The 27,517-nt window shown below is 42.9% G+C and overlaps 1 protein-coding gene across 3 annotated transcripts in view; it reads right to left on the bottom strand.

The window, feature by feature from the left end:
• The window catches only part of FAM168A (family with sequence similarity 168 member A), a 182,704-nt gene extending 155,776 nt beyond the window's left edge, over positions 1–26,928 (bottom strand). Inside the window, exon 1 of one of the 3 annotated variants that reach the window (XM_060176862.1) lies at positions 26,630–26,928. The gene's annotated coding sequence lies outside the window, so the exon portion shown is untranslated. The remainder of the gene's footprint in view (positions 1–26,629) is intronic. The other 2 variants (XM_060176861.1, XM_007527485.3) reach the window with 2 other exon arrangements.
• Between the last annotated feature and the right edge of the window lie 589 nt (positions 26,929–27,517).

The following is a 27,517-nucleotide window of genomic DNA, read 5'->3' as shown; positions in this document are numbered from 1 at the left end:
TGGTAGTAGCTGAATAGTATTCCGCTGCATATATATGCCACAACTTCCTTAGCCACTCTTCATATATTGTTGGACACTTAGATTTCTTCCAAGTTTGGGCTGCTACAATCTGTGCTGCTATGAATATAAGTACACACAGATCTCTTTAGACGAGTGTCTTTTAAATAGTTATTAAAATAGCATGTCTAGGAGCCAAGAAGTGGTCCACATGGTTGAGCACACACTATCATGTGCAAGCTCCTGAGTTCAAGCCCCCAGTCCCCACTTGTAGGTGGGAAGTTTCACAAACAGTGAAGTAGATATCTGTCTCTCTCCCTCTCTGATCCTTCCCCTAACCCCAATTTCTCTCTGTTCTATGAAATTAAAAACAAAACAGGGGCTCTTAGGGTAGCACACTGGTTGAGTGCACGCTCTGTCATGTGCAGGGACCCAGGCTAGAGTCCTCGCTCCAGATCTTCAAGGGGGGGGGGGGTTCACTAGAGGTGAAGCAGTGCTGCAGGTATCTATCTCTCCCCTCAATTTTTCTGTCCTACCAAAAAAAAAAACAAAACATAAACTTAAAAAAAAACAAAACAGTATTTCGGGGGTGGGGAGGTAACACAGTGGGTTAAGCGCACATGGCACGAAGCACATGGACCAGCATAAGGATCCCAGTTCAAGCCTCCGGCTCCTCACCTGGGGGGGGAGGGGTCACTTCATGGGCGATGAAGCAGGTCTGCAGGTGTCTATCTTTCTCTCCCTGTCTTCCCGTCTTTCAATTTCTCTGTCCTATCCAACAACAACAACAGCAATGACAACAATAACAATAGCAACAACAAAGGCAACAAAATGGGAAAAATGGCCTCCAGGAGCAGTGGATTCATAGTGCAGACACCGAGCCCCAGTGATAACCATGGAGGCAAAAAAAAAAAAATAGTATGTTGAGGTCTTTAATTTTTGTAAAATTAAAACATCCCACGTATCTTACTGTTGTAATTCAAGATGAGATGACAAAAGAACAACAGATATATAGATCTGATGACAGGTACTAATTCATGTATATTACTGAGTCAACTGCTGTTAATATTGAAGCTTAATGGAAACTACAATGCATTTTCATATATGAAACTATTCTACTATTTTTCTAGTACTATAAATCAATGATAAATCAATAATAAAAAAAGACAATGTATGTAAAACACCTAGGGCAATGTCTAGCACATGGTAGCTATTATCATTCTTTGCCCTCTGGATATTCTCAGCAAACACTTAAATGACGAAGAATTAAAATTCAAATGTATTGTTTTCCAAATGTACTAGGGATTTTTTGGTGCCCTGAAAAATATTCAAATTATTTAATTTCTTAATTCTCACTTACATATTTTTACATTGTATAGACAAGACAATCCTTTAAAGACAAATCCCAGATAACAATCAAAACTAAAATCAGCTATTCTGCCTTGACTCCCTAAGCAGAATTTTTTCCCCTACAGAATGTCTTCTAGTTACCTAGTAACCACCTGCCAGCTCCGAACTAAAGAAAATTGGCTCTGCACTGGACTAATTACCCAACCAGCCTGAACAATCTAAAACGAAGTGTGGAATAAAGGGAATTGTCAGCCAGAATGTAGTGAAATTACCCACAACAGGAGACCTGAGAATCCAAATACTACTGGGCAGTTATTTCCATGAGAATAAAATCACAATTTATGAGCCCTGCAAATTATGCCATTATTAAAACAAACATCCCATTGAGGCAACAGCTATCAGATAAATGGCTTTATTGTCCCCATTGTTTCACCCACTGCAGTAAAGAGGTAGGAACTGAATAAGCAGTTACCAGAAACAGCAATTTCCAATAAATTACAATGCAGCCTCCATCTTAAAGCTCCCTTTGTGTTGGGCTATAAAGGCTTTGGAGGGGAAGTCAGCAACAGAAAAAGCAACTCTTCTCCACCTCCCCAAACTCCACAGTCCTGACAACTTTACAAGCAGAATTCACCAATTATACCCGTATGTCCCTATTTGTTTTTCCCCTTGGTGGGTCGTTTCTGGGCTCACCCAGAAGCAAGAATCTGAACTCAGCAAACCTACTTTCTTTACTAAGAAATCTTTTGACAACTCTTCAACTCAAATAAATACTGCCAGAAGTGAAAAAAATAAATGGTCTCTGGTTCCCCTGGATTGCACAATATACAGTACCTCCAACTTCAGCAAAGGAGAACTGATAAGAAAGTACAATAGCATGGTGTCAGCTCCTCCCACTATTAAAAAATTCTTGTGGGGGTAGGGGGGTGGTAGCACACCAGGTTAAGCACACATAGTGTGAAGCCCAAAGACCAGCGCAGGAATCTCGGTTTGAGTCCCCAGCTCCCCACAAGCAAGGAGAAAGCTTCACAAGTGGTGAAGCAAGTCTGCAGGTATCTATCTTTCTCTCCCCTTCCACTCACAATTTCTCTCCATCTCTATCTGACAATAAATAAATAAAATATTTTTTAAAAAATAAAGAAAGAAAAAGAGTGGTCTGAGAGGTGGTACAGTGGATAAAGCACTGGACTCTCAAGCATGAGGTCCTGAGTTTGATCCCCAGCAGCACATGTACCAGAAAGATGTCTGGTTCTTTCTCTCTCTCCTCCTATCTTTCTCATTAATAAATAAATAAACTGTTTAAAAGGAGAAAAAAAAAAAAAAAAGAAGAAAAGAAAGAAAAAAGATGGCCCCCAGGGGCAGTGGATTCACAGTGCGGGCACCGAGCCCCAGTGATAACTCAATAACCCTCAAGGCAAAAAGCAAAAACAAAAACAAAAATCCTTTCCAATAATGGTTAACATGATAAACTTCAAACTGTATTTTTAGACTAAACTGACCAATCTGAGACACTACCTAATAACTGTCTACCATGACATAAACTGCCTCCTTAAATGGGGCAAAAATAATCCCTGCAGTAATAGCTAACTCCAGAAATAGTCCAATTTTGGAAATAGAAGGGAGAGACATCTACTATCTGTCAAATACTGTGCACATATTATGTTGTCGTTGTTCTGTGCACATATTATTTCAAGTCCTCACGACACTGCTCTGAGGCAGACTAGATAGCACCTATTGACAGATGAGAATTTAAGGCTCAGGGAAATAACATGCCCAGGGTCACACAGCCACTCAACTGAAATTTGAATTTAAGATTCTCTAACTTTAAATTCTAAGCACTTTTTAACATTTAGGGTTTTTTTTATGCTAACCATAAATTTTAAAAATCTAATAAAATATGATTTTAAATATCTTTTTTTTTTTTGCTATGAGACATTTTTTTTTTATTAATTAACAAAACCATAGGGTAGGAGGGGTACAATGATTTTAATGATTTTAAATATCTTGATGATGTCAGATTTATATACTGCCTGAGCCTTTTTACAGAGTTCTTACACTGCAAAAGCAGTCCTGGGGTGGTGCAGATTAACTACAAGTTCCTCATGCAATTAACTCATCCTCAAAACTATCATAACAAGTCTGTGGGTATGCTCCCCCTGAACTTGGTTGGTGAAAAAAAAAAAAAAACTGAAGCTCAGGGGAATTTATCATCTGCTCAAGGCAGCATGGATACTAAGATCCGGAATCCTGACTACAAGCTCACTGCAGCTTTATCACCATACCAGACATAAACATGGGCATAAAGAACCAAAAAAAAAGTCTGACATGGAGTTCTTTGCTTATTTATGAAGAACATCTGTTCATAATTAATAGCATGTGGAACACTGAACATGGAGACGGGAAGAAAGGAGTACCAAAAAAGTCCTTTAGGGCCTCAAGCTACTGAAGCTTAAACATTCCAGTTTCAAAAATACTGGAGCTCTGGCCTTTGAAATGTATGATGAACCACCAGTGGAAAGCTAGGCTGGTAATATTGGCTTCTACTGATTTAAAGTCAATGTGTGAGACTCCATGAAGGACTCTTTCTACATCCACTGTTCCTGTCTTCCTTACGGTGCTTTGGACAGACAGGTGGTATTGGCAGAATTACTACTTTACAGATCGGTAAACTAGGCTGAGGAATGAAACGTGTCCAGAATCATCTAACCACTACAGAAGCAAACTGGAGCTCTGAATCCCTGATAGGGTGCAATTCAAAACCAATGTCTAATCTAGAGCAATGGAAAGACCAACAGCCACTTGGAGAGGTGTAAGGACAGCAGGAGAAAGGGATTATACAGTGAAGACAGGAAACGGAAGAGTTGAATAAAATTTCATAGTTGATGATGGTTTTGTAGGTGTCAAAATCTAGTAAATCATGAATTAAATATGTGCCCCCTTTTTAAAAATTAAGAAAAATAAGGCAAGGCCAGGTGCTGGTGCCACCAGTAAAGCCCACAAGGTACTGTGTGCCAGGACTTAGGTTTGAGTCCCCAGTCCTCACCTGCAGGAGAGAGGCTTCACAAGTCATGAAACAGGCTGCAGGTGTCTCTCTCCCTCTCTTAACTCTATTTCTCTGTTTATCATAATATGAAGAAAAAAGAAAAATGACTACCAGGAGCAGTGGATTCTTTGTGCAGGCAACAAATCCCAGCAATAAACCTGGTGAGAAAAAGAAAGAAGGGAAGAAGGGAGGAAGGGAAGGAAGAGAGGAAGGAGGAAAAGAGGGCAGGGGAGGGCAACATAGGAAAGTGAAGTAATTGTTCAAGGTCTCTTATTTACTAAAAGAGAAAGCAGAAAAAATAAAATGGAAAGTAGAGGACAAAACAGCTTCACTGCCTATTTCTGAAAACATCATTAACAGTCTGGAAATTTTATCCCACTCCATCTCTTTTTTTTTTTTAATACTTTTTTTTTAATATTTATTTTATTTATTTTTTCCCTTTTGTTGCCCTTGTTGTAGTTATTATTGTTGTTGTTGGATAGGACAGAGAGAAATGGAGAGAGGAGGGGAAGACAGAGAGGAGGAGAGAAAGATAAGACACCTGCAGACCTGCTTCACCGCCTGTGAAGCGACTCCCCTGCAGGTGGGAAGCCGGGGTTCGAACCGGGATCCTTATGCCGGTCCTTGTGCTTTGCGCCACCTGCGCTTAACCCACTGTACTACAGCCCAACTCCCCATCTCTTTTTTTTTTAATTATTATATTTAATGGATAGAGAGAGCCAGAAATCTAGAGGAAAGGGGGAGACAGAGAGGGAGAGAGAGATAGAGACAGAGACACCTGCGGCACTGCTCCACATTTGTGAAGCTTTCCCCCTGCAGGTGGAGACTGGGCACTTGAACCTGCGTCCTTACACATTGTAATGTGGGCACTCAACCAGGTGCGCCACCACTTGGCCCCCAAGATAGACACCTTCAGACCTGTTCCACCGCTTGTGAAGTGACTTCCCTGCAGGTGGGGAGCTGGGGGCTCAAACTGGGATCCTTACACTGGTCCTTGCACTTTGCGTCACCTGCACTTAACCCACTGTGCTACTGCCAGGCTCCACTCCATATCTTAGATCCCTGTTTGCAAATTAAATTATTTCAGATCTATGATTAACTTCCCCATAGCAACAAAATGGTGGCCTTACCTTGAAATGCAAATTGTGTAGCATCAATATACCCAGAAGCTCAGAGCAGGTAGGTTACATTCTACTCTATAAAAACTGCTTTACACACAGCAGGTTAAGCGCACATGGCACAAAGCACAAGGGCCGGCGTAAGGGTCCTGGTTCGAGCCTCCGGCTCCCCACCTGCAGGGGAGTCGCTTCACAGGCAGTGAAGCAGGTCTGCAGGTGTCTGTCTTTCTCTCCCCCTCTCTGTCTTCCCCTCCTCTCTCCATTTCTCTCTGTCCTATCTAACAAAGATGACATCAAAAACAATAACTACAACAATAATAAAAAAGCAACAAGGGCAACAAAAGGGAAAATAAATAAATATAAAAAACAATAAAACAACAAGGGCAACAAAATGGAATAAATAAATATTTTTTTAAAAAAACTGCTTTACTCAATTATTCAGCAAAAATATACTGAACCTTTCTAAGTTCCAGGTGTCAAGGATGCACAAATAATCAGCAAGACAAGCTCACTCTTTGCAGGGAGACACATCTCGGGATACAGGCCCGAGTCATTTACTGGTCAGTAGTCCTGGAAGGATACTCTCTCTCCAAGTTTTTTCATGTATGAAGTAACTGTGACCAGAGCTGGGCAGTGGCTCACCTGGTAGAGCACATGTTACCACGCACATGGACTTGGGTTCAAGCATCCAGTTCCCAGCTGCAGAAGGGAAGATTTATGTACAACAGAGGAGTGCTGCAGGTGTCTCTCCTCTATCTCCATCCCTCTTATGTTTTTTTATTACTGGTTTACAAAATTACATAGCATCGGGCATATACTTCCACACTGTTCCCATCATCAGAGTTCTGAATCTCCAACCTCCCTACTTACTGCAAGCCACCGCAGTTCTCCGAAGGCTGCAGACATGGACCAACCATCATTTCTACAACTATCTGTCTACATTTATAAATAATTGTTCCCTTTTTCTTCCAGGTCCAGTCTGCTCTTCTCCTCCAGGCCACTCATGACACCAACACTAAATACGAATGTCTCTCCATTCCTTTCTCTCTCTCTCCCTCTAAAAAAAAGATGGTTGCCAGGAGTGGTGGAGTCATACAGGCACTGACCTCCAGTGCCTACCCTGGTGGCAAAATAAGTAAACCTGGCCAGTATGAATTTAAATAAAATAATGCACAGAAAGGGGCCACTTGGCGGTACATCTGGTAGAGTGTACATGTTATCAGGCATGAGGACCTGAGTCAAAGCCTCGGATCCCCACTTGCAAAGGGGAAGTGTCACGAGTGATAAAGCAGTGCTACAGGTGTCTCTTTCACTCTCCCTCCACTTCCCCCTTCCACTCCAATTTCTCCCTGTCTGAATAAAAGGTGTTGGGGGGGAGCTTCCAAAGCCACAGGTTTGTAGTGCTGGTATGAAACCCCAGCGATGGCCCTGGTGGTAATTTGAAAAGAAGAGTGAAGGAACATAAAGAGCCTAGGACAATGCAGGCATACAGTCCGTATTTATTCTCCCTCCAGAATACAGGTCCCAAGTTGAACACAGAAAGGTACAATAGCCTCTCCTAGTCTCCTCTGCCAGTTACATAAAAAAGCAAAGACTTGGCGTATTGCACCAAAGTAAAAGACTCTGGGGTAGGGTGGAGGGGTACAGGTCCAAAAAGGATGACAGAGGACCTAGTGGAGGTTGTACTGTTATGTGGAAAACTGAGAAATGTTATGCATGTACAAACTATTGTATTTACTGTCGAATTTAAAACATTAATCCCCCAATAAAGAAATTAAAGTAAAAAAGTAAAGCCAATACATAAGATCATTAGTTATGGCCTCATCTGCATTATTTTCTACGGTACATATTCCCAAGTCAAGACCAGGAAAGGCAAAGGCATGCAGAGAAATATTTTAACACAGAGTTATGCACAATTCTTATGGCCACATCATACTTTTCCTTTACCACAAAACAGGGAAGAATAAGCATCAAGTTTAAGGATTTTCTAACATAATAAAGTTGTGAAATTGGTCAATTGTAAAATGTTTTGGTTCTAGTAAACCAAGAAAAAAAAACTGCACTCATACTGGCTTTAAAGACATTATTTTTAGTAAAAGTTTAACAGAATCACCAATTCCTCCAATAATAATATCTATAAAAATAATCAATCTGGGAGTCGGGCAGTACCGCAGCAGGTTAAGCATATGTGGCAGACCAGTGTAAGGATCCGGGTTCGAGCCCCGGGCTCCCCACCTGCAGGTGAGTCTCTTCACAGGCGGTGAAGCAGGTCTGCAGGTGTCTATCTTTCTCTCCCCATTTTCCCCTCCTCTCTCCATTTCTCTCTGTCCTATCTAACAATGACAACATCAATTACAATAATTATAACTACAACAGTAATAAAAAACAACAGGGGGCAACAAAAGAGAAAACAAATAAAAAAAATATATATATATAAAATTAAAAAATAAAATAATCAAACTAAGGGGCCAGGTGGTGGTGGCGCCACGCACCTGATTGAGCACACGTTACAAAGTGCAAGGACCCAGGTTCAAGCCCCCGGTCCCCACCTGCAGGGGGAAAGCTTCACAAGTGGTGAAGCAGGCTGCAGGTGTCTCTCTGTCTCTCCCCTCTTTATCACCTTCTTCCCTCTCAATTGCTGGCTGTGTCTATTCAATAAATAAGATATAAAGAAAAAAAATAAATAATAATAATCAAACTACTAAAAACATGCCATCTAGTATCAAATCAAGGCAATGACTATGCTGCTCTGTCCTGTCTGTGACCCAAGTTCAAGCCCAGCCTTCATTGTACTGGAAGACGGTTGACATTTGCAGTCAGGAAGGTGGCACAGGCCTCAGGCATGAGGTCCTCAGTTCAATCCTGGAGCCCGTGCCAGATGATGCTCTGGTTTTTTCTTCTCCTCTCTCATAAATAAATAAATAATCTTAAATTTCCTTTTTTTATTATTTATTTTCCCTTTTATTGCCCTTGTTGTTTTATTGTTGTTGTTATTGATGTCATCATTGTTGGATAGGACAGAGAGAAATGGAGAGAGGAGGGGAAGACAGGGGGGGAGAGAAAGATAGACACCTGCAGACCTACTTCACCGCCTGTGAAGCGACTCCCCTGCAGGTGGAGAGCCGGGGAGGCTTGAACTGGGATCCTTCGCCGGTCCGTGTGCTTAACCCACTGCGCTACCATACTGTAACACTGCGCTATAACACTGTGATGTGAGACAAGTCCACAGGAAGCACTTCTCCTGCATGTGAAAGAGAAAGAGCCAGTACCATCTCCAGGGACAGCACTAAATCACATGTACAACTGAGTCGCAAGGTCAAAGAGCTTTTTTTTTTTTGAAAACCATTTTTACTTGGAAGAACGATTGGCAGACAAGCTATGATTATTCAGACTTAGACGTTTGGCAGACGGTTTTTTCAAAAATGAACAATGTGAGACTGTCACTTCAAAGAAAACAACTGTCAGTATTTGTTACCAATGACAAAATTTGAGATCTCAAAAGAAAATTATAAAAGATTTGTCTGATGTGATTGGTCGTGATATCAACAAATATGATTTTTTGACATTGTGAAAACAGAACGTCAATGTCTAGAAGATCTGTGAACCACCACTTTGCAAATGACCAATGTATGATGCTACAACATCACACTTGAGTAGAAGAGCCATTCAAAGGATAAAAAAGGCCAGTCGGGAGTCGTGCTGTAGCGCAGTGGGTTAAGCGCAGGTGGCGCAAAGCACAAGGACCGGCATAAGGATCCCGGTTCGAACCCCGGCTCCCCACCTGCAGGGGAGTCGCTTCACAGGCAGTGAAGCAGGTCTGCAGGTGTCTATCTTTCTCTCCTCCTCTCTGTCTTCCCCTTCTCTTTCCATTTCTCTCTGTCCTATCCAACAACGACAACAACAATAATAACTACAACAATAAAAAAAAAAAAAAAGGCCAGTGGGTTTTAACATAGCAGAATAGGAAAAGCACACCGATAGTTTCAGATTCCACAAGGCAATGGACCTTTAAGAAACTAAGTTGTCAAGTTTGGTGAATCATCAATTAAAAAAAAAAAAACTGACAAATTTCTAAAAATGAGTAAAAGGGTAATTAAAGCTTCCCTTGCTTTTCTATATATATATATATATTTTTTTTAAGATTTTATTTATTTATGAGAAAGATAGGAGGAGAGAGAAAGGACCAGACATCACTCTGGCACATGTGCTGCCAGGGATTGAACTCGGGACCTCCTGCTTGAGAGTCCAAAGCTTTACCACTGCGCCACTTCCCGGACCACATCTAGAGGGAGAAACTTCATGATCAGTGGAGCAGTGCTGTGGTGTCTCTTCTCTCTTCCTCTCTGTTTCTCACCCTCTATCTAGAGGAAAAACAGTTAATAACAGGAGTGGTAGAGTTGTGCAAGCACTAAATCCCAGTGACCACTCTGATGGAAGAAAGAAAGAAAGAAAGAAAGAAAGAAAGAAAGAAAGAAAGAAAGAAAGAAAGAAAGAAAGAAAGAAAGAAAGAAAATATATATGCACTAACATTTGATAGGTTATTTTAAATTGTTTTAATTTTTTAATACAGTAAAGATAATCCATAAATAGAGCCCTTTGGAGTTTTTTGTTTTGTTTTACTGGGCTTGGCACCTACACAAGGAATCCATCTTTTCCATTTTTGTAGTTGTTGAATAAGACCTAGAGAAATTGAGAGAGATGGGGGAGCTAGAAAGGGGGAGAGAAAGATAGACACTTGCAGACCTGCTTCAAGTCTAGCCCCCGCCCTTTAAAGTCTTCATAATTAGAAGTACATACACCAAAATGTTTTCGAACTACTGCTACACGACTATCGAGAACTATCACTACACACACACACACACACACACACACACACACATATCAAATCTCAGAAAGCTGAGTGCAAAAGTGAATCCCACACCTTATCAAGCTATGGGATTGGAAGTGAGAATACTGATCACTTTGAAGAAAGAAGCAAACTCCATGCCCCTATTTCTTTCTTTCTTTTCTTTTCTTCTCTTTTTTTAAGTAAATGCTATAAGACTGATATAAGATGGTCTAGGAGATAACTCAACTGGAAGAGCATCAGACTTGTAAGTCTGAGGTTCCTGGTTGACATTACAGGTACAAGAATAGTGATCTAGCTTGTATAATGAAAACCTCTCTTCAGTCACCAAGTTGCAGATGCTATCATGACATCAACCTGACTTCCCTGGCAGATGTGTCCTGGAACCCCACCTCCCCAGAGCCCTGCCCCACTAGGGAAAGACAGAAACAGGCTGGGAGTATGGACTCACCTACCAATGCCCATGTCCAGCAGAGAAGCAATTACAGAAGCCAGACCTTCCACCTTCTGCATCCCATAAAGACCCTGGGTCCATGCTCCCAGAGGGATAAAGAATGGGGAAGTTTCCAATGGAGGGGAGGGGATGTGGAACTCTGGTGGTGGGAACCCCTCTTATCCTATAGTCTTGTCGATCATTATTAAATCAATTAAAAAAAACTCTAAAATGTAGTAAATAACATATTATTTCATATTTGATAGCTTTTTGTGTATGTGACTGGCGTGCCTGTCAGAGAGACTTTATTTTTTCATTTGTGATTAACAGAAGATCAGGAAATCACAAGATTACAGTGTACAGTTCCACAGCACATCCACTAAAGAGCTGTATCCCCACCCTCCCAAAGATGATCACAATAGTTCTCACAAGTCTTACAGTTCACTTCCTTCTGTTTTTTTTTTTTTAATATTTTATTTATTTATTTATTTATGAGAAAGACAGGAGGAAAGAGAAAGAACCAGACATCACTCTGGCACATGTGCTGCCGGGGATTGAACTCGGGACTTCATGCTTGAGAGTCCAAAGCTTTATCACTGTGCCACCTCTTGGACCACCTTCCTTCTGTTTTCCCCCCAAGTTCATGTGTATCAGATCTCTGCGTTCCACTTATGAGTGAAACCATCCAGTAGTTATCCTTTACCTCTTTACTTTACTAAGCATAATCCAGTTCCATTTATTTTGATCCAAAGAACCCAATGTCAACTTTTTCGATTACATAGTAGTATTACATAGAATATATATCTGATATGTCATCTGTTGACAGGCATTTAGGCTATATTCAATCTTCGGCTATTGTAAATGATGCAGCTATGAGCATAGGGCTGCATATGTCCCTTCAAATTGGTATTGAGTGTCCTTTAGGTAAATGCCTAAGAGCGGTATTACTGGATCATAAGGTAATTCCATTTTATTTGTCTTATTTCCAAAGAAGCTGCACCAGTTTATAGGAGCTTTTGTATTGGTTACTAATATATATACTTAAGACTGTTATTGCAGACCAGGAGGTGGGATAATGGATAAAGTATCAGCCCCTCAAGTATGAGGTCTTGTGTTTGATTCCCAGCATCACGTGCTATATGGCAGAGTGATACTCTAGTTATCTGTCCCTCATTAATTAAAAAATGAAAGTTTTTTACAAAAGACTTATTTCAGGAATACAATTTTACATCTCGAAACATATGTCTGCACCTCATCCACCACAAAGCATCCATCTCTCTACACCACAGAGCACTGGTAAAGCGAAAGCAGCTCTTTTTGCCCCCCCCCCTTGACCCAAGTTGCCTTTCTTGATCTGAGTGTTAGTTGCATTGGGGGCTTTACTTTCTCCTAATAAGTCACATAATAATTTTTCCATTTATGTTTTCTATATAAACATATACCTATGTGAACTAGGAGGTTGCAGAGGGCATAATTTGCAAGCATGAGGTCCTGAGCTCATTCCATTTTACTGCATAAGGCAGAGTGATGCCCGGGCCTGCCCCTCTCTTCTTCCTACTTTCTCCCTTCATCCCCTACTCTGTGAGCAAGTGTGTCTATCTCAAGAAGTAAATTAAAAAGGTTTTTTTAAAATATGCCTACGGCAGGAGATATAGCATAAAGGGTTAAGCAAAAGGACTTTTCATAGGGGCTAAGCAGTAGCACATTTGGTTAACATTATCATGCAGAAGGACCCAGTTCAAGCCACTGCTCCCCACCTGTGGGGGGGGGGAGAGATTTCACCAACAGTGGAGGAAGTCTGCAGGTGTCTCTACTTCTCTAGCCACCCCTCCCTTCTTGATTTCTATCTGCCCTATCAAATAAAATAGGAAGAAAGAGAAAGAAAGCCCATGATGATGTGTGCATTTAAGCAGGTAGATAAGGTTTTTAACTAAAGCTCTCTTCTCTTACTATATAGTTGTATGACCAAATGTTTATTTAATATTTACTCTACGGTTCTCAGCTATGTTAGTTTTCTCTTCTGTAAAATGGGCATAAAACTACACACAAATACTAGGTCCTTTTGTCTTTCCATGCTTCTTCCATACAAGTCCTAAGGCCTGAGACAACCCTCTTGAGTTCTGATTTTCCTCATCCTCAAAATTGAAAATAAACATAACCAATGTACTGTCGATCAAATTAAATAGTATAATTATTTTTTGCTGAAGTATGAATAGTGTAACTATATTTACAGATCAAAATCTCTGCTACCAACTACAAATAAGAGGAAGATAATACATTATAAAACAAGGCTGTACAAAACTGTAAAACACATGCAGAAACTATCAAGCATGAAGGACATGATCCGAGTCTTGAGTCAGTCAACCAGCTACTGAAATGTACTATGGGGCCAGGTGGTGGCACATCTGGTGAAGTGCACATGTTACAGTGCGCAAGGACCCAGGTTTAAGCCCCTGTCCCCACCTGCAGGGGAAAAGCTTCACAAGTGGTGAAACAGGTCTACAGATGTGTCTTGTCTTTTTCCCTCATCTCCCCTCCCCTCTCAATTTCTGTTTCTACCCAATAATAAGTAAGTAAAAAAAAATATTTTTTGAAAGGAGAAAAAAAACATACTATGAAAAACAATCAGCCAAGGGTGGTGCCTTAAAAATGTTAGCAAATAGTGGTCCAGGGCAGTCTGGGAGGTGGCACAGTGGATAAAGCATTGGACTCTCAAACATGAGGTCCCAAGTTCCATCCCCAGCAGCACATGTAACCAGAATGATGTCTGGTTCTTTCTCTCTCCTCCTATCTTTCTTGTGGATAAATGAATAAAATCTTTAAAGAAAAAAACCTATTAATAAAAAAAAAAATGTGGTCCAGGAGGTAGTGATGCAAGTAAAGCACCTGACTTACAAGCATGAGGTTCTGGGTTCAGTCCACAGCATCAGACACGCTAGAAGGCTGCTCTTGGCCTCTCTACCTCTGTATCATTAACAGATTAATCTTTTTTTATTACTTTATTGCCACCAGGGTTACTGCTGAGACTCAGTGCCCGTACTACAAATCCAGGCTCCCGGAAGTCATTTCTTCCTTTTTTTCTAATATATATATATTTTTTTAATTATTATTAGATAGGAGAGAGAGAAACTGAGAAAGAATTGGGGAAATGGAGAGGGGGAAAAAGATAGACCATCCCCCGTACATAAATCTTCAGGGGAGGAGGGAAGGTCAGTATGTAGGGGCTAGGGAGATATCTCAGCAAGTAGGCCTGCCTTGCATACATGGGGCTCTGGATTTGATCCCAGTGATACATAAAATGGCAGAGTGGTGCTCTAGTTTCTGCCTCCAAAAAAAAAAAATCAAATTAAAATGTTTGCACTTAAAAAAGAAGAGAGACCTTGGAGATAGCTCACCAACCAGGTGGAGTGCACACTTCACCATGCAGCCACCACAGGGAGCACCATCATGAGCAGTGCAGCTGTGTTGTAGTGGCTCTCAATCTCCGTCTTTCACCTTCTTACTGGGAAATATGTGTATATGTATATGTATGTGTATATATATATATGTATTATATATACACATATATAAATATATATGTATATATACACACATACATATATCATATATATGCATATACACACACACAAACCACTAGATTTTAATCCTATAATCTTGTGGCATAGGATTAGCAACAAACAAAAAAGTAGAGTCATACATCAGAAAAGGTAACAGCAGCAAATGCTGGAGAGGCTGTGGGGTCAAAGGAACCCTCCTGCACTGCCGGTGGGAATGTCAATTGGTTCAACCTCTGTGGAGAACAGTCTGGAGAACTCTCAGAAGGCTAGAAATGGACCTACCCTATGATCCTGCAATTCCTCTCCTGGAGATATATCCTAAGGAACCCAACACACCCATCCAAAAACATCTGTGTACACATATGTTCTTGGTAGCACAATTTGTAATATCCAAAACCTGGAAGCAACCCAAGTGTCCAACAACAGATGAGTGGCTGAGCAAGCTGTGGTATATATATGAATACTACTCAGCTATAAAAAATGGTGACCTCACCAGTATCAGCTAATCTTGGATGGACCTTGAAAAATTCATGTTAAGTGAAATAAGTCAGAAACAGAAGGATGAATATGGGATGATCTCACTCTCAGGCAGAAGCTGAAAAATAAGATCAGAAAAGAAAACACAAGTAGAACCTGAACTGGAATTGGCATACTGCACCAAAATAAAAGACTCTGGGGTGGGTGGGTGGCGAGAATACAGGTCCAAGAAGGATGGGAGAGGACCTAGTGAGGGCTGTATTGTTATATGGAAAACTGGGGAATGTTATGCATGTACAAACTACTGTATTTACTGTTGAATGTAAAACATTAATTCCCCAATAAAGAAATTTTTTTTAAAAAGTAGAAATAAAAAAAATAATAAACCACCAGGAGCAGTGGAATCGTGTAGGTGTCGAGTCCCAGAGATAACCCTAGTGGGGGGGTGGAGGCTGCACCCACACCTATTCATCAAAATAGGCATATTCTCAAAGGACCTAGACACCTGCCTAAGAGAAGGAAGATATAGGAGTTCTTTTTTTTTCTTTTTAAATTTTGCTTTTTTTCCCTTTTGTTGCCTAAATGTTTTATTGTTGTTGTAGTTATTATTGTTGTTATTGATGTTATTGTTGTTGGATAGGACAGAGAGAAATGGAGAGATGGGAAGATAGAGAAGGGGAGAGAAAGACACCTGCAGACCTGTTAAGTGACTGCCCTGCAGGTGGGGAGCTGAGGGCTTGAGCCAGGATCCTTAGGCAGTCCTTGCACTTCGAGCCACCTGCACTTAACCCACTGCACTACCACCCGACCCCAATATAGCAGTTGTATTGTCATTTCATGAACTCAAGTATTCTTAGAGCATCTCCATACAGAGGTCAGTGGACCACTAATAAAATGATAAACTTTGGGGCCAATTGGTGATGCACCCAACAGAATGCACACATTACTACTATGTGTGAGGACCCAGGTTCCAACCCCCATCCCTACCTGCACGGGGGAAGCTTCACTAGCAGTGGAGCAATGCTGCAGGTGTCTGTCTCTCTCTCTCTCTCTCTCTCTTTCTCTCTCTCCCTTTATCTCATCTATTCTACATTTCTATCACAAAGATAGGAAGAAGGGTACTTAGGGAAGGAAGGTGAGAGGGTCTCTGGGAGTAGTGGAGTTGTAGTGAAGATACTGAGTCCCAGTGAGAACTCTGGTGGTGACACACATACAACGTTTTTTTTTGTTTCAATTAAAATTTTTTAAATAAACAGTTGTTAATGGAGTCGGGCAGTAGCGCAGCAAGTTAAGCGAAAACAGTGCAAAGCGCAAAGACCGGCGTAAAGCAGGTCTGCAGGTGTCTGTCTTTCTCTCTCCCTGTCTTTCCCTCCTCTCCCCATTTCTCTGTTCTATCCAACAACAACGACATCAATAATAACTACAACAATAAAACAACAAGGGCAACAAAAAGGGAATAAATAAATATTAAAAATAAATAAACAGTTGTTAAACAGTCCGTATAGTTGTTTTCAATACGGAAGATACACATAACTACCCAAAGAACTAAAATTTTTAATAAATAAAACAAGAAATATGAGTTTGCTTTAGTCCCTTAAATAGTCTACAACTTCAACTTTAATATTTGATACCATGCCAAGAATTTTCAAGCTATGGCATACCCATGTGTTGTTTTTGTTTTTTTGTTTTTTTTTGCTTTTTTTTTGCCTGCAGGGTTATTGCTGAGGCTCAGTGCCTGCACCACGAATCCACTGCTCCTGGAGGCCATTTTTTTCCCTTTTGTTGCCCTTGTTTTATCGTTGTTGTGGTTATTATTGTTGTTGTTACTGATGTTGTCATTGTTGGATAGGACAGAGAGAAATGGAGAGAAAGATAGACACCTGCAGACCTTGTGAATAGACGCCCCTGCAGGTGGGGAGCCAGGGGCTTGAACCGGGATCCTTACATCCCATGTGTTTCTGTATGACCATAAGTTACAAATGTAGGAGAGAGAAGACAGGAAGGAAGTAGGGAGAAGTAAGAAAAGTAGTAACTTTTTCATCAGAAGATACAAGGCCAAGTGCACCTGGTTGAGCACACAAATTATAGAAACTGTTATGTATAGAGGCAGGAAATGTTGTACCTATTAGCATGCAGAAGGACCCAAGTTCAAGCCCCCACTCCCCACCTGCAGGAAAGTTGCCTCAGGAGCAGTGAAGCAGGTCTGCAGGTGTCTTTCTTTCTCCCACTCCATCTCCCTCTCCCCTCTCAATTTCTCTCTGTCCTATCAAATAAAATAGAAAGGAAAAGGAAAGGAAACTTAAGTACTATGGATGCAGAAGAGACTAAACTATTTTTCTGCAAAATCATTTGCCAGGCTAGGAAATAGTACAGTGGCCAGGAACCACATTTGCATGCCTGAGCACTGAAAGTCCCCAGCTTCAGTCCCCAGCACCAGCACACATTAAGGACAAAAGGACAATTCTTAATTTAAAAAAAAAAAAAAAAAGCTTTTTGGGGGATAATGGAGATATCCACAGGATGTTTCCTAGGAACAAGATGGAGGCATTGTGATAATTTTAAAGGCTTCTTTGGGGAGATCAAGCTAACCCATAGGAATAAATGAAAGGTAAAACAGTACAACAAGGGCAACAAAAGGGAATAAATAAATAAATAAAATAAATATTAAAAAAAAAAGAAAGGTAAAACAGTATGAACAAAAAGAGATTAGGAAGGAGCATATAGGAACATTATAGAAGATCTAAAATGGTCAGTCCCTGGCCCTATCATAAGCCAGAGCAGTGTAGTGCTCTGGTTAAAAAAAAAAAAGAGAGAGAGAGAGAGAGAGAAAGAATATAATTTTTTTTTGCCTCCAGGTTTATTGCTGGGGCTCAGTGCCTGCACCATGAATCCACTGCTCCTGGAGGCTATTTTCCCCCCTTTGTTGCCCTTGTTATTGTGAGAATATCATTTTTTAAGAAAAAAAAATTAATGCAGGTATAGTACGTTATGCTAAGGAGTTTAGACTTCAAAGTTAATGAAGAGATTTAAGCAGAGAAATGATGTGGACAAATGCACCTGCTGGGGAAAGGTTCTAGCTGCCAGGTGGAAGTTAAGATTTACTAGATGGGTGAACCAGAAAGCAGTTAGAAAGCTGTTAGGCTTGATCAGGTAAGATTAGAGCCTGGGGAGTCGGGCTGTAGCGCAGCAGGTTAAGCGCAGGTGGCGCAAAGCACAAGGACCGGCATAAGGATCCCGGTTCGAACCCCGGCTCCCCACCTGCAGGGGAGTCGCTTCACAGGCGGTGAAGCAGGTCTGCAGGTGTCTATCTTTCTCTCCTCCTGTCTTCCCCTCCTCTCTCCATTTCTCTCTGTCCTATCCAACAACGACAACAACAATAATAACTACAACAATAAAACAACAAGGGCAACAAAAGGGAATAAATAAATAAAATAAATATTAAAAAAAAAGATTAAAAAAATTTAAAAAAAAAAAAGATTAGAGCCTGACCTAAAGAGGTAAGAGCAGAAGAGATGAATTCCAGAAATATTTAGAAGGATTTCTTTTTGGCTAGAATATTTCCAATCTTGAAAGACTGAACAGATGTACTGCCTCTAAATTAAGACAAAGCTGTAGGGGGAGTCGGGCGCTAGCACAGCGGGTTAGTCGGGCGCTAGCACAGCGGGTTAAGCGCACGTGGAGCCAAGCACAAGGACCAGCATTCAAGCCCCCAGCTCCCCACCTGCAGGGAAGTCGCTTCACAGGCTGTGAAGCAGGTCAGGTCTGCAGGTGTCTATCTTTCTCTCCCCACCCCTTTCATCCCCTCCTCGCTCCATTTCACTCTATCCTATCCAACAATGACAACATCAAAAACAACAATAATAACTACAACAATAAAACAACAAGGGCAACAAAAGGGAATAAATAAATAAATATATATATATATATATATTTTAAAAAGACAAAGCTATAGGAACAGATGATTTTAACTTTCTTTTTGGGAGGGGTACATAACAGGGGAAAAGTAGGTGGGGAAAATGAATTGTTTTGGTCCAACTAAAGTTGAGTCATCCAAATGGGCTTAAGTGGGTGAACACTGATCAATGAGATACACAAATCTGGAATGATAAATAACTCACCTAGTAGAGCACATGGCTTATGATGCATGAGGTCCAGGTTCAAAGCCTAGCACCACCTGGGAGCACCACGGACAACACCAGGGTAACCCATGGACAGTGAAGCTGTACTTCAGGGTCTCTCTCTCTCTCTCTCTCTCTCCCCCCCTCTCTCTCCCTCCCCCCCCCCGAAATAAAAAGAATGAAAAAATGGAATTATATATGCAGGAAACCCTGTCACTTCCAAAAAACAAAAAAGATTTAAGCCTGAAGTTTAGATGAGACTCCTGAGCTAGAGATAGGTTTGAGAATCATTCACACATATGTAGTAGTTTAAGTTAATAACCAGGTATGGATAATCTAGCCCTGCAGCAGGGAGTCAGGCAGTAGTGCAGCGGGTTAAGCACAGGTGGTGCAAAGTGCAAGGACCGGCATAAGGATCCCAGTTCGAGCCCCCGGCTCCCCACCTGCAGGGGGGGTTGCTTCAGAAGCAGTGAAACAGGTCTGGGGGTGTCTCTTTCTCTCCCCCTCTCTGTCTACCTCACCTTTGTCCATTTCTCTCTGGCCTATCCAACATGATATCAACAACAATAACAATAATAACTACAACAATAAAATAAGGGCAACAAAAAGGAATAAATAAATTTTTTAAATTCTAGCCCTGCAGTAATGTAAACTGGCTTCCTTCTGCTAACCCAACTACCTACATACTTCAGTGTATGCATGCATGCATAAGCATGTATGGAAGGACACGTAAAAATACTGCTAGCCAGTGGGAATTAGAGGCAGTGCTGCTTCCTCTTACTGTTTCTTTTGCAATTTCAAACTTCCACTTGAGCACACATTTTTTTTTTTCCTCCAGGGTTATTGTTGAGGCTCGGTGCTGGCACACGAATCCACTGCTCCTGGAGGCTATTTTTTCCCTTTTGTTGCCCTTGTTGTTTTGTTGTTCTTGTTGATATTGTTATTATTGTTACTGCTGTCACTGTTGTTGGATAGGACAGAGAGAAATGGAGAGAGGAGGCGAAGACAGAGAAGGGGAGAGAAAGATGGACACCTACAGACCTGCTTCACTGCTTGTGAAATGATCCCCTTCCCCCCTGCAGGTGGGGAGTCTGGGACTTGAACCAGAACCCTCACGGCTATCCTTGTGCTTGGCACCACGTGCACTTAATCCAGTGCGCTACTGCCCAGCCCCCACATACAATATTTTAACAATGGAGAAAATAAAACTTTTTTGGGGGGTGGGTGCCAGAGATTGAACCCAGGATCTCAAGAAGCATGAACTCTACTACTGAGCAACATCCCCAGCACAAAATAAAGCTGTCTTAAAAGTCTTTAAAAATAGAATAAAGCGGGAGTCGGCTTCACAGGCGGTGAAGCAGGTCTGCAGGTGTCTTTTTCTCTCCCTCTCTGTCTTCCCCTCTCCTTTTCATTTCTCTCTGTCCTATCCAACAACAATGATATCAATAACAACAACAGTAACTACAACAATAAAACAAGGGCAACAAAAGGGAATAAATAAATATTTTTTAAAAATAGGGGGATAAAAAATATGGGGGGGAGAATATACGTACAAGAAGGATGACAGAGGTCCTACTGGGGGTTGTATTGTTATATGGAAAACTTAGAAATGTTATGCATGTACAAACTTTTTGTATTTATGTTGAATGTAAAACACTAATTCCCCAATAAAGAAATTAAAAAAAAAAATAGAATAAAGTGGGAGTTGGGCGGTAGTGTAGCGGGTTGACCGCAGGTGGCACAAAGCGCAAGGACCAGCATAAGGATCCCGGTTTGAGCCCCCGGCTCCCACCTGCAGGGGTGTCACTTCACAGGTGGTGAAGCAGGTCTGCAGGTGTCTATCTTTCTCTTCTCCTGTCTTCCCCTACTCTCTCCATTTCTCTCTGTCCTATCTAACAACGACCACGTCAATGGCAACAACAATAACTACAACAAAAATGAAAAAAAAAATAGAATAAAGGAAGTCACAGAAGAATACTTACAATTCTATTTATATAAAGTTGCAAAGGTAATTACATCTATATATCTGATAGTAATAGCAACAACTAATTTTTTAAACTTATTTATTATTTATTCCCTTGTGTTGCCCTTGTTTCTTTTATTGTGTAGTTACTGTCGCCATCGTCGCTGGATTGGACAGAGAGAAATAGAGAGGAGGTGAAGAGAGGAGAATAGACACACACCTGCAGACCTGCTTCACCGCCTGTGAAGCGACTCCCCTGCAGGTGGGGAGCCGGGGGCTCGAACTGGGATTCTTACAACAACTGATGTTTTTAATGTTTATTCTGTAACACACTATGCTTTCCATCATTTAATACTTAAAAGAGATAGCTAGGGATTATGCAAAAAAAGACTGGGGGTGGGGGGACAGCATAACGGTCATGCAAACAGACTCTCATGCCTAAGGCTCCAAAGTCCCAGGTTCACTCCCCTGCACCACCGTAAGCCAGAGCTGAGCAGTGCTCTGGTGTTTCTGTGTGTGTGTGTGTGTGTGTGTCTCTGCATCTCTCTCAAAAATAAAATAAACGTGGCGTAAAGCGCAAGGACCGGCATAAGGATCCCGATTTGAGCCCCCAGCTCCCCACCTGCAGGGGAGTCACTTCACAAGTGGTGAAGCAGGTCTGCAGGTGTCTATCTTTCTCTCCCCCTGTGTCTTCCCCTCCTCTCTCCACTTCTCTCTGTCCAACCCAACAACGACAACATCAATAATAACAACAACAATAACTACAACAATAAAACAAGGGCAATAAAAGAGAATATTAAAAAAAAAAAAAAGGTTAAAGAAAAGACTTTCATGCCTGAGGCACCAAAGGTCCTGAGGTTCAATCCCCAACAACACGATAAGCCAGAGCTGAGCAGTGCTCTGGCAAAAAATAAATCTTTACCAGAGGTGGCACAGTAGATAAAGCATTAGACTTTCAAGCATGAAGTCCCAAGCTCAACCCCTGGCAGCACGTGCACCAGAGTAATGTCTCGTTCTTTCTCTCTCTCTTCACCTATTGTTCTCAGATAAATAACTAAAATCTTTAAATAAATAAATAACATCTGTAAGATTAGTTCTCTTTTTTTTTTAAATATTTTATTTTATTTATTTATTCCCTTTTGTTGTCCTTGTTGTTATTGTTGTAGTTATTGTTGTCGTTGTTGGATAGGACAGAGAGAAATGGAGAGAGGAGGAGAGAAAGATAGACACCTGCAGACCTGCTTCACCGCCTGTGAAGCGACTCCCCTGCAGGTGGGGAGCCGGGGTTCGAACCGGGATCCTTATGCCGGTCCTTGTGCTTTGCGCCACCTGCGCTTAACCCGTTCGTTGCGCTACAGCCCGACTCCCAGATTAGTTCTCTTATACCTACTTTACAAATGCCACCACTGTGCCCAAGGTCACATTGTTAGCAGTAAAAGGTGGACAAATTTCAGAATCCTTATGTGAGTTCACATTAGTTTGCCTTACTTTTTTTTTTTACTTTATTTTTTTTATATTTATTTATTTATAGCCTTTTGTTGCCCTTGTTGTTTTATTGTTGTAGTTATTATTGTTGTTACTGATGTCATTGTTGGATAGGACAGAGAGAAATCGAGAGAGGAGAAGAAGACAGAGAGGGGGAGAGAGTGTAAAGCCTGTGAAGCGACTCCCCTGCAGGTGAGGAGCTGGGGGCTCGAACCCGAATACTCAGGCTGGTCCTTGCACTTTGCCACCTGCGCTACCACTGGTCTCCCTGCCTTACTTTTTTTTTTTAATGTTTTAGTTTTATTAGTGATTCAATACTGATTTACAAAATTACATGTCAACAGGGTTATAACTCCACACTGTTCCCACTACCAGAGGTCTGAATCCCAAGTCCCTCCATTGAAAACCACCATGGTTCTCCAAGGTTGCTTAACTGTCATCTCTACAACTATCTGTCTACATTTGTACATATTTGGCCCCTTCTTCCAGGTCCAGTCCTCTCTCTCCTTTTTCTCCTCTCTCTCTGGGACCTGATGGAGCTGGAGTTCAGAGCCCTCTTATCCTCTTCCTCCTACCACTTCTCCCCCTCTAGGAGTATGGATCAAAGTTGTTTTGAGGGTGCAGTAGGTAGGAGTTCTGGCTTGTTATTGCTTCTCTGCTGGATTTGGGCATTGTTCTGCCTTACTTTTCTACCCGTATTTAAATCACTAAATAGGAATGTTTTGGTTTTTGTTTTGTTTTTTGCCTCCAGGGTTATTGCTGGGGATCAGTGCCTGCACTACGAATCCACTGCTCTTGGAGGCCATTTTTTCCATTTTGCTGTTGTTATAGTTGTTGTTATTGGATAGGACAGAAAGAAATTGAGGCAGAGAAGACAGAGAAGGGGAGAGAAAGAGAAGGGGAGAGAAAGATAGACACCTGCAGACCTGCTTCACTGACTGTGAAGTGATCACTCTGTAGGTGGGGAGCGGGGGGAGGCTGGCTTTGAACCAGGATCCTTACGCCAGTCCTTGCACTTAGTGCCATGTGTGCTTGACCTGGTGTGCTACCTCCCAGCCCCCAGGAAAGATTTTTAATGACTTATGACATCACTTAGCTACAAAGTGGTGAAACAGGAATTTAAATCCAAGATATCCAACTTCTCAACTCACAGGCTACCACAACCCCTGTCTACCAACACCACCATCTGCTCTCCCCTTCTCACCAAAACATCTGGAGAATCAAATATGGTAAAGATATTAAAACATTTCACATACCTTTCTTTCTTTCTTTCTTTTTTTTACCAGAGCACTGCTCAGCTCTGGCTTATGGTGGTGCAGGGAACTGAACCTGGGAGCCTCAGGCATGAGAGTCTCTTTGCATAACCATTAAGCTATCTACCCCTGCCCTCACATACATTTCTACTGCATGACTTCTCTCAAGAGATTTACTTTTCATTTTGAACACTAGGGCTGGGGCTTTAGTATAGACATCCCACCTCCAGATCAAACCTGCAGATCCACAAAGACAATGTCGGGACCCTAGAGTCAATTTCTGAGGAGAAATGTTTGCCTTACTTAGATCACACTCATCAAATTACAGGTAACTGCTCAGACCTGATTTTTACTGTATGAGAAAAGCTTTCTCAAAACAAAACTTTCCATTCCAATGGCAAATCAACAGTCCATCATTCTTCCCAATTTGGATCGACCAAAAAAGATTCTAAATACTGAGGATTTTTTACATGTTCAGCTGTAAAAGCCAAGAAAAGAATGTTGTTGTTTTTAACTCTGAAGCTTAAAGAAAAAAATATTTTGAGGCCAGGTGGTGGTACACCTGGTTGAATGCATGTGTTACAATCCACAAGGACCTGGGTTCAAGCCCCCCATCTCCACCTGCAAGGGGAAAACTTTGCAAGTGGTGAAGCAGGACTGCAGGTGTCTCTGTCTCTCTCCCTCTCTATCCCCCCTCCTCTCAATTTCTGGCTGTTTCTATCAAATAAATAAAGATAATAATAAAAAATTTTTTTGATCTTTTGGTGACTATTTTTTTTTACAGACCTCCCCCCTTTTTTCATTCTGCGTTCTAATCAACAACGACATGATGTCTAACATGAAATCCAGAAAACTTGTTTTCCTAAAGATGCTACTTTCATTTACATCCCCCTTTACCTTCAAGCATCACACACTGCCATGAGAATAAGCATATCAAGCCTTAAATAAAATTTGATAGACAGAAATTCCATTTCCATAGTAATGCAATGTGTCTACATCAATCCCTAAAAAATTATTCAATATATTTTTCTTAGCCAGATCTGAAAGAAATCTGACCACCTGCATTGCTGCAGAAAATTCAATTTATAGAAATATAACCCAATTATTTTAAAGCTTATCAAAGGAATGTCAAGAGAATCAAATAAAAAACTCCATCAATACTAAATCACCAATGAATATTTATGACACTTCCATATTTTCTAGCTTCTTTCTGTTTACATAAAGCCGTGGTGCCAAGATTCATCTCAGGATTATTAGCCTGCAATACAATGATGGGCCTAATTGCCTTGCAAACCAGGACACCAATAAATGTGGAGTCTTCAAGAAATCAATTTTAAGAGGAAGATAAAAGGGGGGGGAGCTAAGCTCTTTCTGCACATCCCCTAAGCAATAAATTCAGCCTTGTCTTTTTCAGTCTCATTACTGGTTCCACAGCAATGACTGCTTGCTTAACTAACTCGACTGCATCAGATCTATTATATCCAAATTCCAGTACCCATTTTTAAACGCACCGAGAGAAGACAAAAAGAAAAGAGACCTCGTATAAAAGGATTAGCTCATTCCAGTCTCCCCTTCTCCACCTTTAGTCTGGGAAGAGATTTTCGCCGCCTCAACTTCCTTTTTTGCAATACATGAATAACAAAAGACACCTTAATTCCTTAATTTTACTTTAACAGAAGCCCCTCCCAGCTTTCCCCTTTAGATAGATTTACTTCCACATACAACACACACACACACACACACACACACACACACACACACACACACACACACACACACACCAGCTTAACAAGGACTCTAGGAGCATCATTTATCTACCTAGGAGCATCATTTATCTACCTTCTCTGCCCTCTGCAAAGTCCCCAATGAATACTGACCTTACCCCAATCTCACAGCCTCTCAAAACGCCCATATTAAACCCATCCCCTCACCCTTTCGTATCTCTTAGAGGTCAGCTCTCTCCTTCCTCTCCAGAACCGTGCAGCCCGTCTCTTCCCAGCACCGCTCACTGCCCCATCCAGCCCAAACTCCTTAAGGAGTCCCCGTGCCACCTTAGCACCTCTCCTGTTCTACCAGTTCATCTCAGACGTCCCTAATACAACCCCCGCCCGTCTGCCACCTTGGCCAAGGGACATTTTCTCCAAGACACCATCCCCCAGCCTTGCTCAGCACCAGTCGCTATTCCCAACAGTGTCTTCTGTGCCCTCTGCCTCAACCCTGCACGGAAGGAGCCATCGTGCCCCCCGCCTGGGGCTCTCAATCACCCTAAAGCCCCCACCCATGCACACACAGCAAATTTCAATCTGTCTGCCTAGTTTGGGCCTAATTTCTAATGTCCCCCGCTGGCTCCTGCCAGTTCTCCGTCACACTCCCCTCAGTGAACGACCCATCCCCACCTCGTCCCTATTGCAACCTCAAGAAGAGCTGCCCGGGGGGAACCTCCAAGCCTGCCTCCTCGGCTCTGCTCCCCCCCCCAGGCCCTAAGTCCCCCAAATTCCGCCATCCCCAGGTGGCAAACGCCCACTTCCAGCTCAGGTCTCAGACCCGCGCCATCCGTGCCCCCAGCAGGTCTCAGCCTACAGCTGCGCCCCAATCCATCCTCCCGATTCACACCAGCGCCCCCCAGCCCTGCAGCCCCCCCAAATTCTCTCCCCGGGCTGCCCCTCTCGGAGCCCAAGCTGTCAACTGCTCGCGGCCAGCCCAGGGCCCCCTCCCCCATAAAGGCCGTCCCGAGCCGGCTCAGCATGCACCGAGCCCCGAGCCCCCGGACCCTCCTCCACCCGCGCCGCGCGGCCCGAGCAGCCCCCTCCCGCCGCCTCGCCGCCCTGCGCGGTCCCACCCTCAGCCGCCCGGACGCCGCTCCCCGGCGGCCCCGTTCCACCGCGGCGCAGCCCCTTCCCCGCGCGCCGGCTCCGCAGCCCCGCGTCTCCCGGGAGGGACGGCCGGGCCGGGCTCGGGAGCGCGGCCGGGAGCCTGGGGCTCTGCTCACCGGCGAGCCGCTGCAGGCGAAAACGGCGGCGGCGGCGATGCCTTCGTCTCCTCCGGCGGCTACGCAGGCGACGCTGACTCCCGCGCCGGGGTTCAGTGAAGTGGCGGATGGCGCACGGGGACCAGGAGCCTCCTCCTCCTCCTCCTCAGCGACTCGGCTCGGAATTCTCTGCAGCGGCCGCCGAGGAACCCGACGGTGGGGGAGGGGACGCTTGGATGCGGGCAAGCAAGGAGAGGCGGGCGAGGGGGGCGGGGGACCGCGGAGCTGGGCGGCGAGGGAGGAGCCGGCGCGGCGCCGCGACACGTCTCGTCGCCGCCGCTGCCGCGCGCCCAGACTACAACTCCCGACGTGCCCTGCGCCGGCCGGCGCGCGGCCTGCGCCTCCTACCGCGCATTGCCTTAGCAGACAATGGACTCCAGACAGCCCTTCGGCAGAGGCTTTTGTGGATTCAAAAACCCCACGGATGGAAAGTCAGATTGCCCCCAGCCCTATCCTCAAATGACAGTGTCTCCATCCTGTGAATATGGCTCTTACATTGTCCCCACGCACCCCCAAACTCCCCGCCGCCGAACTTTGGACTACATTTCCCAGCATGCCCACACACACTCCCGCCTTCCTTCCGGACCCCTCGCAGGCCCCGTACTACAGTTCCCAGGGACTACGGTCCCTGCAAGATGCTGGGAGATGCAGTTCTTGATTCTTCCTCCATGTTAAGAAAAAGAAGTGAAGAATTAAGGGAAGGAATATGCCAACTCACCAAGGGCAGGCCTACATAAGCGAGATCACCTGTGCGCCTTAATGCTCCTTCATCCCAATTGCAACTTGCCTTACGCCAGAACTAATGCAGCAAATGATTTCGCTGCAAACCTGAAGACAATTTAGCAATCT

Source organism: Erinaceus europaeus, chromosome 17, assembly GCF_950295315.1.
Source record: "Erinaceus europaeus chromosome 17, mEriEur2.1, whole genome shotgun sequence".
Classification (NCBI taxonomy): Eukaryota; Metazoa; Chordata; class Mammalia; order Eulipotyphla; family Erinaceidae; genus Erinaceus; species Erinaceus europaeus.
This window is presented reverse-complemented; position numbering and strand designations above follow the sequence as displayed.